The sequence below is a fragment of the Echinops telfairi genome, unplaced genomic scaffold (genome assembly GCF_000313985.2).
Source record: "Echinops telfairi isolate 266 unplaced genomic scaffold, ASM31398v2 ScPeMD7_443;HRSCAF=831, whole genome shotgun sequence".
Taxonomy (NCBI): Eukaryota; Metazoa; Chordata; class Mammalia; order Afrosoricida; family Tenrecidae; genus Echinops; species Echinops telfairi.
The window spans coordinates 63,161,080-63,166,562 of record NW_022104341.1 but is presented as its reverse complement, the minus strand read 5'-3'; the positions used below and the strand labels follow the sequence as shown (position 1 = coordinate 63,166,562).

The window sequence follows — 5,483 nt, the reverse complement described above, 5'->3', positions numbered from 1 at the left end:
CGCTTCCAATTCCCCTCTGTACCGCTGTGCATCATCTGGTCTAACCAGGTCTGCAAGGCGAAACTGGGGTCCTGGTAGTTGGGGGGAGGAAGCGTTCAAGAACTAGAGGAAGATTGTGAGCTTCATTGTTGCTATACTGTACCCTAAGTGACTCATCTTTTATACTCTTATCTCAATCTTACAATTGAATTAAAATTGTTTTCTACTCCATAAATACTCTTCATATAAAACTCTATTTCCCACCAGAATCTGCTAAAAGGTGAAGCTCTTGTAAGGAGGGTCATGATTAGCTGATTGATTTGTACATTCCATACACAGGTATGCCATCCTTAAGAACTGCAGAAGAGCTGAGTCCCACAGAACAAAACCCAAATAGTCAAAGTTTTCTATTATCTGGTCCTATTTGCCTTACACAAATACACTGCTGTAGCCCAAATGATCTAAACTAAATATCCCCTCTATGCTTTCCTCAACGAGCTCTGGTGGCCCCAGGGTTAACTGTTAGCTTAACTGCAAGACGGGCAGCTCAAATTCACCAGCTGGCCTGCAGAACAGAGGAGCCTGGCTGCTCTTGGAAAGATTTAGAGTTCTACTCGATCCTCCAGGGTTACTAGAAGGCAGAATCCACCTCGATGGTAGAGGATTCTGTATTTGCTAACGCCATTCCACTCACCTAGAATGCTTCCCCACACGTTGATACCTGTATTGATTCAAATGTAAACACTAGCTCCTTCCTTGCCCAACTGTAGTCTATGCAACTCAAATTTCACTTAGCAATTGAAAAAAAAAGTGAGAAAGTACTCTGGCAAATCGTAAAATTAAAACTTTGAAAAATTATAAGAGGAAATCTAAGAGCATCAAAGTTAAGCTACTTGCTGGAAAGTTTCTAAACCAAGAGTTTATTCAGAAGCAGTATGTTAAAATGTATAAAGTATACTCATTTCATATTTCAGTATCACTATTTTATTAATTTACAAACACATTATCATCCTAGAATCAACTTATTTTCCTAATCTTTCATTCTTAATAGCATAATTCATAAATCAATTTACTCTTATTACTCAAAAATGTATTCAATTGTCAGTATTTATGAAGTACTTACTATCAGCTTTCTTTATAAAATTTACTCAAAACTTGTATTCTTACATTGAATTTTGTTTTAGAATGACCAAACTTCCTTGTTTTTTTCCACATTACTAGCATCCACAGAATTGCATGGCTATGTGTACTACATAGTGGTTGTGAAAACTGAAAAGAAGATGACCAAACTGCAGATCCTTTAATCAAAGTCCAAAGTATCTTCATGGCAAACCAATTAGGAAAAAATTACTCAATTGCAGTGAAATGTGTAGTTCAAGGTCATGAAAGTAGGATTAACAATCTCTCATAATAAATCTTCATAAAATGTTTCAAACAGTTTTTAAAAACATAAAATACAAATAAGACCAAGTATTTCATTTTAAAAATGAAGTTGTTCAAAATGTATAAGCTTGTCCTGACGAACATGTAACACAACAAAATATTTGCAACTATTTGAACTACAATCTTAAATAAAAGTTATAATGCTTTATCTTCAAATAAGCCATCCAGCATCAATTTCCATACCCAGTACATGAAATAATAATAGTATATAATGACAGTAACAATTCCCAGCACCAAGCCAAATCAACTTCCCGGAGTTTCTGAATTTATCAAGTCAGATGCCACATTTCAATGCTATCTGTTCTAAACAAATGTACATTCTTTTAAAAACTGGATCTTGGGTACCACTCTTCAAGTTCCTCTTAGACTGAGTAAAGAATCTATACAAATGCTTCCCTGTGAAAAATACTGTAATTCTCAGTCACAGTTCCCCTTGAATCAATTCCAAACAGTGAAAGTGCTCCCTGGGCTTTTCAATGGGTAGATTTTCTGAAGTAGATTACCAGGCCTTTCTTTCAAGGCATTTCTGGGGCGAAAAGCAAATTTCCAACCTTTCATTTAGGAACCAAGTACCTTAAACACTTCCTCCAACCTGAAACTGGATGGCTATGTTAATAATTCTGAGCATAATCTATTGCCAAGTCAATTCCAACTCAGAGTGGCCCTGGAGGTCAGAGGAGAAATGCCTCATAGATCTTCCAAGACAGCACAAACTTGGACATCTTCCTCCTGTACAGCACCACTTACCTTTAAGTTAGTCGCGAAGAGCTTAACCACTGAGCCCCCAAGACCCCTTCATTCTCAGGACAGGAGTACTAAACTGCTTTCCTCACAGTTTGCTCCTATCTCTGAAATTATAACCCTCCCCCTGGGAGTATGAAAAAGCCCTGGTGGCACAGTGAGTTAAACACTGGGCTGCTAATCACAGGATCAGTAGTTCAAATGAGGATTTCCACTCCTGGATAGATTTACAGTCTCATAAACTCACAGCAGAAGCTCTACCCTGTCTATAGGGTCTCTGGAAATCAACTTGGTAATAATGAGCTCATTTTTAATTTGTCTAGGACTATGAGATAAGACTTCATCAACTTCAGATACAAACCCCTAACTAAAAACGACTAAATGGCTATGTTATATTTAGGAGGAGAACTCTCAATTCAAGAATGTTTGTAGTTAAACTAGGACCAAGTAGTGTATCTTTAGCAAAACCAAAAATGGCAATATTTGTGGCAATAGCTTGAGAAATTAATGAGAAGTGAAAGACCAATACTCTCTAAATTAGGAGATCATAAATTTGAATGGGAAAAATTTTTTTTTAAACTTCCTTAATTATTCCTGACAGTCAATGAAAATTTATATTTCTTTATATTATGAATACAGGAAAAGAAATAGTAGTATTAATAGTACTCGAGGCTATACTGTACAGGCATGAAACATATTTTCCTATAGCCATTTCCATAATATACCTAAAAGAAGGGTTGTGTAGATGCTATAGACAGCTCAGAATATTGTTCATGCTGCAGCCAGATCATGTTAACTCATTAATAAATACATATATCATAGCTTGGTTCAATGCTTTTTTGGTATTATTCATTCAATGTTTTCATTTAACTTATTTCTTATGCTATAATTTTATCAATTTAAAGCAACTACTTCAAAACATAAGATCATAATTCATGTAATTGCTAATGGGTACCATAGTAAAAACAACCACCCTCGTTGCAAAAGGAGACCTACCATTATATAATAACTTAGTTTAAGAAACATGGCTTTCAGGTCATTATATAAACAGCATATGTCTGTCTGTTTTCACCAAACTGTAGATAAAAAATTGGAGGGAAAATAAATCCAGTGTACACAATAAACTTATGGAAGTACTTCAATAGAAAAGTTATATATGATAAAATTATAAAGAGATAATAAAATATTTGAAATGCTATTGCCACAAATACATTTTTGTTTGTTTGTTTTTTAAATCATTTTATTGGGGGCTCGTACAACTCTTATCACCACCCATACATACATCCATTCTGTCAAGCACATGTGTACATTTGTTGCCATCATCACTCTCAAAACATTTGCTTTCTACTTGAGCCCTTAATATCAGCTCCTCATTTTGCCCCCTCCCTCCCCACTTCCTCCTCCCTCATGAACCCTTCATAATTCATCAATTACTATTATTTTGTCATATCTTACACTGTCCGACATCTCCCTTCACCCACTTTTCTATTGTCCATCTCCCAGGGAGGAGGTTAAATGTAGATCCTTGTAATCAGTTCCCCCTTTCTACCCTACCTTCCTTCCACCCTCCAGGTATCGCCACTCTCACCACTGGTCCTGAAGGGGTCATCTACCACAAATACTTTTAAAGTCCTTACCTGTTAGAGATACACACTAAAGGCTTTATAAGGGACATTGTCCAAGCTTTGTCTTAAAATACTATCAAAGTAAATAAAGAGATAAATAAATAAAATATGGAAAGCAGATGATACCAGAATGACGAAGGTTAAATATTCCATTCTTTCCAAAGTTTTATATATTTAGTAATTTTCTGTAATAGAATGTTTAAAATTATATTCAAATTAATACACACATAATTGATTTAGTAAGGAGTATTAAATGTATGGGTACATAATCCTAAAGGTTATGGTCCAAATCAAAAGCAATTATATTGTTTCACTTTGTTCCTCTCGGTAATAGTCATGAGGTTTGACCCACTAAATTCATTATTACATTTTTAGTGGCACCACATTGTTAGATCATTCCAAAACTGGATTAAAAAAAATAAAGATACAAAAGTTCAATAGGTGATTACAACTTAGAGGCTATTGTTGGGTAAAAGCTAACCCAAGAAATAACAATACTGCCAAGAATATCATGTGCTTTGTGACAGAACTCTTAAAACTGATGTCAGTATACCTAAGTATTTGCTCATTTAGATGAACCTTGATCTATTACAGCTAAAATGAGCAGGGGTGGTCATGTAACAATTTGGAACACAAGTGACATTACACACACTATTAACTAACTTTCAAAAGGCTCTGTGTATTTCATAAAGGATGGTTTTCTCAACAAGGATTTTTTTTAATTTCACAAGCTTAATTAACAATTGTGCTAGTAATTTTTCTATTATACTCTGTTAACAACAGTAAATATTCTCTTGGAAAAGCAAACATTCAATATAAATAAACCCTATTTGTTTGGCCTTATGTCGTTCATTTCCTAATTGTAAGAAGCTACCATTTACTTATCTGTGTGCCCCTACAAACCCTACTGGGTAGTTTAAAAACCGAGGCCCTCCTGAGTCAATCCTATATAAGAAATCATTAACAACCAAGTATGAAAAAGAAAAAGATTGGGTTTTTAAATGTGTAAATGTTTATTAGCTTTAGTTGCAGCTTAATCACAAATTGCAAAACAAGGATTTGAGAATTCTCAATTATGTTTAAGGCCACAATCTGAGATCAGCACAGACCACCTGTGTTTCATTGGGTTGTGTAGTCACTATGAGTCAGAAGCAACTCTGAAGGCACCTAACAACAACAATGCTTTAAAAGATAGGTTTTAATAAATCATTTGCCAAGTAAATCTTTTTAAGAAAGCTGAGTGTTTTGCAAAGTATTCCATGAGGAAAGAATTAAAATTGTATGAAAAATGAAGAAAGTATCCCATGAGGAAAGAATTAAAATTGTATGAAAAATGAAGATTTGGAATAGACTTGATTGAAGCAAACATTTTGGAAAAAGAACTCTTTTGAAACTGATAGTTTCATATTAACAGTTTGCTTCCAATTTTCAGGGGTTTAATCAGAAAAAATAATTAATGCTTTTTAAAAGGTAGTATTTTAATTTAATTTGTTTTTATTAAATACATTTAAAGCTTTTGAAAACATCGAAAATTCTCAAACACTTGTTTATTATTAATTTACAGCTAAAGTTACATATTTACTTACATAAAAGGATTAATTTAGACCAGAGGATGCACAGCGGTACAGATGGGAATTGGAAATACAGGGAATCTAGGACAGATGAACCCCTCAGGACCAGGGGTGACAGTGGCGA

The 5,483-nt window shown here is 34.5% G+C and overlaps 2 protein-coding genes across 2 annotated transcripts in view; one reads left to right on the top strand and one right to left on the bottom strand.

Annotated features, from left to right (window-relative positions):
- Positions 1 to 1,315, top strand: part of ANGPTL3 (angiopoietin like 3) — a 12,880-nt gene extending 11,565 nt beyond the window's left edge. Inside the window, exon 8 of the mRNA XM_045291783.1 lies at positions 1,201 to 1,315. The gene's annotated coding sequence lies outside the window, so the exon portion shown is untranslated. The remainder of the gene's footprint in view (positions 1 to 1,200) is intronic.
- DOCK7 (dedicator of cytokinesis 7) overlaps positions 1 to 5,483 on the bottom strand; it is a 204,552-nt gene that overhangs the window by 140,867 nt on the left and 58,202 nt on the right. The gene's annotated exons all lie outside the window — the stretch shown is intronic.